The sequence below is a fragment of the Sciurus vulgaris genome (assembly GCF_902686455.1).
Source record: "Sciurus vulgaris genome assembly, contig: HiC_scaffold_624_arrow_ctg1, whole genome shotgun sequence".
NCBI classification, from domain to species: Eukaryota; Metazoa; Chordata; class Mammalia; order Rodentia; family Sciuridae; genus Sciurus; species Sciurus vulgaris.
Window position 1 is genome coordinate 629,049 of NW_027632395.1, and position 8,069 is coordinate 637,117.

Here is an 8,069-nt window from a genome sequence, read left to right on the forward strand (position 1 = left end):
ACCATGTGGCAGAAAAGTTGGTGATGCAAGAGCTCTTGCAGATGGGATCCTGAGCACATAGCATCATTTCTTCTGCACCTTGTTATGAGCATAGATTTAGAATAGGCTCAGAGATGGGCAATGGGGCTCATCTGTAGATGGCAATGTGGCAGAGTTTCTAATTGCTTTTTAAAGCTACAATATAGAATAAATAAAGGAAAACCTTATCTTACATTGATTAAGATCAACAGATTGACTTTTGGTAAAGAATATAAAGGTAAAATTTCAATGACAGGAATTTCTTAAAAGGCTCAATAATATAACACATTTAGGAAAATAAATGTTTTGAAATAGTTAAAATTAATATTTTAAAAATATTATTTTGGAAGATAAATTGGTTTTGTTTTTAGAAACACCTTCGTTACTGGATAAATTCAAATGAGAACATAATTTATCTCTAAGTTTGTTCTTGAAAAATGTAGTCAAGTACTATTTTTTACTCATTAAAACTCTTGAAGAACAATTTCTTCAGCTTGTAAAATTTTAAGAAAAATCCCATATAGCATTTAGCCTATTTAAAAGTCATATGATATATTAATATGTGAAACAATTTGTATTAAATGCAGCAGGGGGTGCTGTGATAAAACTTTTGTTCCTTATAGAGTTTAAAATTTATGTATACTCTACTTGTGTAATTGCTAAATATATATTTATGTATATATATTCTAAACAAGGCAAATGTAAACAATCTAGTAACTTTGTTCTATTATTCTTTTATTGCCAGTGTTTAATTTTTAGTGAAAAATTTAAGTATAGTAATGTTAATGTTCCTGAACTAAATTCTACCAGAAAGGAAAAGGAGAATATTATAAAGGGATCCAGAGGCACAGATCCTTATTTCTCACAATATTTTAATATATACTTTAATTTCATATGAGTTAATCTAAATTCTCATTCTTAATAACTAGGGTTTACTTGTTTCCTTAATATTTATGTAAGAAAATCCAATCCAAAACCAAGAAGACAATAAATGTCATTTGGTGATTCTGTTATACTTTTAGTGTATTTCAAGTCATAAAGTAGAAAGCTCAATAGAAAAAATAACTCAGTATTAAATGACCTGCATGAACATTTAAAAATTCCTTTTACGAGAGTTTTGAAAGAAGAATTATAGAAAACTTTTGTTAAGAGTAGTGACTTGGGTTTGTTTGGCATATTGAAGTATAATAATACAAGTATCTAATACATTATTTGCATTAATTCTAATTAAATTAGTGCCTTTCAATCCTGACTTTATGTGACAGGCGAGACCTGGGGCCCAGGGTTACACAACATGCATCCAAGATGGCGACTGGCAGAGAGCCAAAGAGCATGCTGAATGCGCCTTGAGAAAATCAGGAAGCGTTTACCATTGGCTGTATGATAATTATTTCCGCCACTTAGTGTGTGACAGATATATCTTACATGTATGCTTGAGCTCGTGATCGCTTGACCTTTAATAGGATTAGATGGACATATCTGATTAATATTGCTTATGCATGAGATTGCTTATATATTGAGGGTGATATCTGAATAAAGCAGAAGCTGCTTCATGAACTTCTCAAGATTACTTGTCATTTGTCCTGCTGGTCAGCAGCCAGCAGCAAGTGGTGGCCCATATGTGGAGTGGTGAGTGCTCAGGTAAGGAATAAAGAAGAAAATTTTTTCACTAGCACAGTCAACTAGCAGTCAAGCCTTAAGGTTTAATGGAAGGTTCCCCTAGTGAGGGAGCATAATGAAAGGTTCCCCGGTGAAGGAGCATAGTGGAAGGCTGTCATAAGAGACAGCAAAGGACATCCTGTAGTAAATGAGTATGTGTAAGGTGTTATTTGTGTTACCTTTTCTTGTTTGGTTTCTGTTTGTTGTTGTTGTGGCGATATGGACATTAGTTCATTTCTGACTGACTTCCAAAAAACCAAAATTTCAAGAACAGTCAAGAGAAGGGGAAAAGATATTAGAAACTGTAAAAGAAGAACAATCAAGTTGAGCTTCTGAAAGAGAAAGTAGATGTTCAGACCTCTGTGCCTCCACTAGAGCAGTATTAACTCCAGTGATGGGAGTACAACCAATACAAAAATTGGTTGTCGGTCCATTACCTAAAAGAACAGTGGGACTAGTTCTGGGGATGAGCTCTTCTGCTTTAAAAGGATTAAATACTGTCCCTGGAGTTATAGACCCCGATTTTACAGGAGAAATAAAAATCCTTGCTTCTTCACCAAGAGGTGTAGAAATAATAGCTCAGGGTGATCGCATAGCACAATTGTTGGTCTTACCCAGCTGCCATGATCAACATCCATCAAAGAATATTATTAGGGGAAATAAAGGATTAGGTTCTACTGGCCAAAATTTGGTCATGTTAACATTGGATTTAAAAGATAGACCTATGACAAAGTTAGTGATAGAAGGCAAAAGTTTTGAGGGCTTATTAGATACTGGGGCTGACAAAAGTATTATCAAAATTATATAATGGCCCAAAGTCTGGCCACTTCAGCAGGCAGATCAGAATTTAAGGGGATTGGGTATAGCTTCCAATCCTAACAAGAGTGCAGCCATATTAAAATGGAAGGATGAAGAAGGTCATAGTTGTACTGTCCAACCTTACATCCTTGAACATCTCCCAGTAAACTTGTGGAGGAGAGGTATTATGGAACAGATGGATTTACATCTCACATCACAGATCCCATACATTAATCTAAAAGCTAATCAATCAAATGATGTTAGCCCAAGGACACATATGGGGAAATGGTCTTGGGAAAAATAGTCAAGGACCTACTTCACCCATTTTACTTACTCCAAAACAAGATAAAAAGGGATTGGATTTTCATTAGGGGCCACTGAAGCAATGAAAATAACATGGAAATCTGATAAACCTGTCTGGGTCCCTCAGTGGCCCCTCTCAGAAGACAAATTAGAAGTGGCCCAGCAATTGGTTAAAGAACAACTAGAGGCTGGACAAATCAAACCATCCACCTCACCTTTCAACACACCAATATTTGTAATAAAAAAGAAATCAGGAAAATGGAGGCTATTTACATGACCTAAGTGCAATAAATTCTATAATGGAGCCTATGGGACCTGTTCAATTAGGGTTACCTACTTTATTGACTATCCCAGTTAATTGGCCCTCCATTGTAATTGACTTAAAAGATTGCTTCTTTTCCATTCTGTTACATCCCTCAGACACGAAAAGGTTCACATTTACTGTGCTCTCACTTAATAAGAGATCTTCTAATAAAATATATGAATGGATAGTCCTCCCTCAAGGCATTGTCAATAGCCCCACTATGTGTCAAATATATGTAAACAAGGCTGTAGAACCCATACACCTAGCAAATCCTCAACTTTTATTCTATCATTATATGGATGATATTTTGCTAGCTCATAAGAAAAAACCTGTATTAGAGCAATGTTATAATTCCTTACTAAAGAAACTGGAAAGATGGGGCTTATTTATTGCCATTGATAAAGTACAAATGACAGACACCAAAAGCTTCCTGGGATCTATCATAAATGCAACTATGGTTAAATCCATAAAAATTACTGTTCGGGTGGACAAACTTAGAACTTTAAATGATTTTCCAAAACTTTTGTGTGATATTCATTGTATTAGACCTTACCTTCATTTATCCACCTCAAGTTTGGGCCCCCTGTTTGATATTCTTAAAGGTGATTCTGACCCCCTTTCTAAGCAGGTGCTTACCCCTAAGGCTCAAACAGTTTTCAAGCTTGTTGAAACAGCTATGGAAAAGTTCCATCTTGATTATATTTTCCTAGCTAAGCCTTTATCATTCACTGTCTTGGCCAGAAATAAGTTACCCACAGGATGTTTTCACAAAAGTGTCCTATTCTATGGGTTCACGTGAATTATGCCCCTAACAAGGTCTTATCCTTGTTCACTGAATCTGTGGCAGAATTCATCCTTAGGGCATTAAAACTATCCCTTTCCACCTTTGGATCATATCCCTCAACTATCACTACTCCATATACTACTGATCAGATACAATATCTTATTAATAATTCAAATTCGTGGGCTATAGTCTTTACTACTATGAATAATGTTACAGAAACATTGCTGTTTACTGTCATTCAGGGCCTAATAAAAAAACATCTACCTCAAGTGCTCTGGAAGGACATTCTATCGGGACAATGGAAAGGCCCATATCTGGTGTTAATCTGGACCCGAGGATCTGTTTGTGTTTTCCCACAGGACACATAACCGCCAATTTGGCTGCTGGAGAGATTGGTCAAGGCCTCAACAGAGACCCAAAAACAGGACGAAGATGAGGAGGCTTCTCCTGCTGATGGTGTTGGCGATTCCTCACCAAATTAATGGAGGAGACTCACGTGAACTATGGGGAATAGTAAAGACGTGGCCCTATCCTATACCCCTTACCAAATCTTCTATTCTATATCCTCCTATTTTTACAACAATTGGCCACATTTTTCCAGTCCTCTGCTCAATAGGGAAAAGAATGGTTTGGGTTTTTGTCTGTGGGAGGTCTATTGTGTGTTGTATCTGTTCTGTGTATATAGTGTTTATACAAAATGCGTATATATCGGCACAGAGAAACAGCCATTATTTGCCAAGCTCTCATTGCAATTGATGCTGGCTCATCCCCCCAAGTCTGGTTAAGTATGCTGGACGGGTAGTCAAAGATAGGTAAGATTCATGGGGAGCTCATACCAACCTAAGACAGGAAATGAGGTCTAGAGCCTCATTGTCTGATGATGGGTAAGGATGTGGCTCCATCCTGGACAACCGAAGATGGGCATGGTCTTTTTTATAAACAGAAAGGGGGAAAGGTGGCAGGTGAGACCCAGGGCCCAGGGTTACACCACATGAATCCAAGATGGCGACTGGCAGAGAGCCAATGGGCATGCTGAATGTGCCTTGAGAAAAAACAGGAAGTGTTTACCATTGGCTGTATGATAATTAGTTCAGGCACTTAGCACATGGACAGATAAATCTTACATGTATGCTTGAGCTCATGATAACTTGACCTTAATAGGATTGGATGGACATATCTGATTACAATTGCGTATGCATGAGACTGCTTATATATTGAGAGTGTTATCCAAATAAAGTGGAAGCTGCTTCATGAACTTCTGAAGAGTATGTGTCGTTTGTCCCACTGATCAGCAGCAAGTGGCAACTTTAGAAACTTCCCAGGTACCTATGGAACATCTTTAAGATAATTCCAGGCAATCTAATCTGACAGGTGTCTTTATAGTGCTAGCCTTGGTAAAATCTTGCTGCCATTTTTATTGACAGATATATCAAGAAAGTAATACAACAGAGCATATCTAAATTTCTGAAGTTGTCTTTCAGTGGTCTAATATCCAATTTTTAGCCAGAGACAGAAATCTTTATTTAAAATCCATTTGGCAAGTTTATATAAAGCTACATTTTGAAATAAACATTCAGAAAGAAGTAAAGTAATGCAGTTCAATTTTTAGAAGCCAATTACAGTTATAGTCAAATATGGAAAATAAACTCTCCTTGTGGTATTTAATATAAACCATGTTTTATTTCTTCATACCAGAAAGAAATAGGTCTTATTTGTTGTTTCAGTTCTAAAATATGAAAATTTTAAAGGAAATTTACCCTATCAAGATGCAATACCTTTTCTTTCCCTTTCCCATTGAGTTTTAACAAATTAAGGGGAAATTAATCTAAATTTAGTCTGTGATTTCTTGTCTTTTAGTTTTTGTTTCTCTTATGATTTTGTTAAAGAGATGATGCTCTCTTTTTATCTTTTTGATAACCAAATTGACTGCAGATATTCAGATGATTTCACATTGTTTTTCAGCTGATTACCTGACTCAGGCATTTTATTCTTTCTCTTTGGATTTGAAGACAGATGAAGGGAAAATATTGTTTTTGCAGTATCAAGCAGTTCCAGTAATATTAGGTCATTTGAGAATATCCAGTAAAGGACTCCTATCCAAAGTTATTGATAGTTTGCTTCAGATGGCATTAGACTCTAGTAAGTCTTTAAATTTTATAAATACAAAAATAATCAAAGTGAAATGTTTTTCTATCTTCCTCGTGTCTATAACTTCACATATCAGAGTGAAGTTACTTTACATATCAGACACAATTTTATTTTATAATTTAATGATTATTATAATTTATAAAATGTTAATTATAATTTTTAATTTGAATTCTTAAAAATAATTATCAGCAATAACATTAAGAATTAAAAATCCTGGCTGGTGTTGTTTCTCAGTGGTAGAGTGCTTGCCTAGCATGTGTGAGGAGGAACTGGATTTGGTTCTCAGCAGCATATAAAATTAAATAAAATAAAGAGATTGTGTCCCTACAACTAAAAAATTTAAAAGTAAAAAATTTTCATCAACAATTAAAAAGATCTTTAAAAAAACAAAAAATTCCTAACCCTTTGTCCAGATGTTCATTAATAACACAATTTCTAGTAGTCAATAGTTTATAGGTACACTGCAAATGATATATATTTGAGCCTCTTTCTCTATTCTCTTTTGTTCTGTTGTCCTAACAGGTCCAATCACATAATCCTTGTTTGTTCAGGGGGAGTGAGATTATCAAATATATCTTTAGCTAAAGTGAGAATAATGACAGAGATATGCAACCCCATCAGCAATGTATGAGTGTACTTTTAGCCCCACATCCTTACCAACACCTATTGTTGCTTGTATTCTTGATAACAGACATTCTAATTAGGGTGAGTTGAAATCTTAGGGTGGTTTTGATTTGCATTTATCTAATTACTAGAGATGTTGAATATTTTTTGATGTATCTGTTGATTATAGATCTGTGAATTATCTGCTCATTTATTTAGCTCATTTATTGATTGGGTTATTTGTATTCTTGGTGTAAAGTTTTTTGAGTTACTTATAAACTATGGAGATTAGTGAAGTGTGTGTGTCACAGATTTTTTCCCACTCTGTAAGCTCTCTGTTCACACTGTTGATTGTTTTCTTTGCTGAGAAAAGCCTTTTTAGTTTGAATCTATTCCATTTATTGACTCCTACTTTTATTTCTTGTACTTTGGGAGTCTTGTTAAGGAAGTCTGATCCTAAGCCAACATGATGAAGATTTGGACCTACTTTTTCTTCTATTTGGTGCAAGGTTTCTGATCTAGTTCCTGGGACCTTGATCCATTTTGAGTTGAGTTTTTTGGAGGGTGAGAGGTAGGGGTTTAGTTTTATTTTGTTGCATATGGATTTCCACTTGGGCTGTTGTTTTTTAAATTTTGTTTTCTTTATCTAGGTTTGAGATTGGAAACTCATTTCACATTGCATTATTTTTACATGCTATTTTATTTAAGATAATAGAGAAAGAAAAGTTGTGGGAAAAGAAATCTCAGTGGAGTTTATTTGCAGATGGCTGATGTTGTCTAACTAGTGAGCACTGGGTATCAGCTGTGAGTGTCATGTTGGCAGTGCTCCACCCCTGCCCCTGTCTGGAGCCGGCAGGCCATGCCCCCACCTTGCCACATGTTGAGCTAAGATGGCGCCTGCCAGATGCTGGTGGGGCGTGCCTCTCCTGCACAAGTAACTGTCAGACAATACCAGGTGCATTAGACTAGATTGCGTGGTACTTCACGACTGGCCAAGTACACTTCCTTATTTGAGCTCTGGCATGCAGACTAGTCTTGCCTTTGTGCTTTCCCCTGATTGGTTTTTGTACTTTATATTAACTGGGTTTATTCCCCTAATAAATGGAGACTTGATCAGGCTTTTGTATTGTCTCCATTTCTCATGTCTCTTGTCTCTCCCAATTCCTGCTCCCCCCTTCAGGTTCCGGTTACAGTCCTGTGGGTTGGGACATGCCCCCACCAGGAAGAGGTATCAGTGTACTGGAGCTGCAGTAGGTCAGTACAGAAACTGTAGGTTTTGGGAAACATGTGGAGTAATTTGATAGTAATTTCTCTCTATATTATGTCATAATAATTAAACATATGAGCTCATATTTTCTATTCCATTTTTAAATTTTCTAGTTGTTTTTGAATGACATATTGTATAAATGTGATATCTGTATTGAATTGGAAATGTAAAAAGACTGACCATTC